We start from the raw sequence: 1,675 nt of genomic DNA on the forward strand, positions 1-1,675 counted from the left end.
TTTTTTTTTTTTTTTTTTTTTTTAAAGCTCTCCCTTTGCGTCCTTGTGAAAATGATCTTGTCTTTAAACCCTGCGTGGCAATCCTTGATGCACTGCCGTGATGCCCAGGGAAGACAGGGCAACCTGGAAGTCCAACTACTTCTTTAAGATCATCCAGCTTTTGGATGATTATCCGAAATGTTTCATCGTGGGAACAGCAATGTGGGCTCCACGCAGATGCAGCAGATCCTCATGTCCCTCCGAGAGAAGGCCATGGTGCTGATGGACAAGAACACCCTGATGCGCACGGCCATCTGAGGGCACCTGGAAAATGACCCAGCTCTGGAAAAACTGTTGCCTCATATCTGGGGGAATGTGGGCTTTGCGTTTACCAAGGAGGACCTCACTGAAATCAGGGATATGTTGCTGGCTAGTAAGGTGCCAGCTGCCACCTGTGCTTGTTCCGTTGCCCCATGTGAAGTCACTGTGCCAGCCCAGAACACTGGTCTGGGGCCCGAGAAGACCTCCTTTTTTCCAGGCTTTAGGAATCACCACTAAAATCTCCAAGGGGCACCATTGAAATCCTGAATGATGTGCAGCTGATCAAGACTGGAGACAAAGTGGGAACCACGCTGCTGAACACGCCGAACATCTCTCCCTTCTCCTTTGGGCTGGTCAACCAGCAGGTGTCTGACAATGGCAGCATCTACAACCCTGAAGTGCTTGACATCACAGAGGAAACTGCATTCTTGCTTCCTGGAGGGTGTCCGTGATGTTGCCAGTGTCTGTCTGCAGATTGGCTACCCACCTGTTGCATCAGTGCCCCATTCTATCATCAGTGGGTACAAACGAGTCCTGGCTCTGTCTGTGGAGACTGATTACACCTTCCTACTTGCTGGAAAGGTCAAGGCCTTCTTGGCTGATCCATCTGCTTTTGTGGCTATTGCCTCTGTGGCTGCCGCCACCACAGCTGCTCCTGCTGCTGTGCCCCACTGAGGTTGAAGCCAAGGCAGAGTTGGAGGAGCTGGATGAGGATGTGGGATTTGGTCTCTTTGACTAATCATCAAAAAGCAACCAACTCAGCCAGCTTTATTTGCAAAACAAGGAAATAAAGGCTTAACTTCTTAAAAAAAAAAAAAAAAAGGTTGGACCAGGACAGGAGTAAGAACAGAGGCAATTGGTCAATACTGATGACATTCCCTATACGCAATGCACTGTGCCCACCCAGAGAAGGATATCACACTTATTAAAACTGGCCCATTTCACAGACAGATTGACAGAGGCAGAGAAGTGATTGTGCCCAAGAATCTTACACTGGGGTGAGAGCTAAGCCTCTCCTGCCACCTACAGCTCTCATCTCTAGGTTTGTCATCTCTCAGAGGAAAGGCAGGAGAGAAAACTGACAAGATTGGACCTTCTGAGTGGAAAGAGATTTTTCGAGCTGGAAGGAATCTTAGAAATGATCGAAAGTTTGACAGCAAGAGCTCGGGTAACTTGCTAAGATCATAGAACAAATCTTTGCTCCATTGGGGACTAAGCTTTGGGTTTCTTGAAGATGGACACAGGTAAATTTGATCCAAAATGGCACTTCAAAGAGAAACATACACGGACTGATGGTTTTCCACCTTTATTTATTTATTTATTTATTTATTTAATTTTTTTTTTTTTTTTCTTGAAAGCCTTTGTTTATTTATAA

The 1,675-nt window shown here is 46.3% G+C and overlaps 1 pseudogene; it reads left to right on the forward strand.

The window, feature by feature from the left end:
• The first annotated feature begins 100 nt into the window (after positions 1-100).
• Positions 101-1,039, forward strand: LOC105504972 (annotated as a pseudogene).
• The last annotated feature ends 636 nt before the right edge of the window (positions 1,040-1,675 follow it).

This window comes from Colobus angolensis, unplaced genomic scaffold, assembly GCF_000951035.1.
Source record: "Colobus angolensis palliatus isolate OR3802 unplaced genomic scaffold, Cang.pa_1.0 Scaffold97, whole genome shotgun sequence".
Lineage (NCBI taxonomy): Eukaryota > Metazoa > Chordata > Mammalia > Primates > Cercopithecidae > Colobus > Colobus angolensis.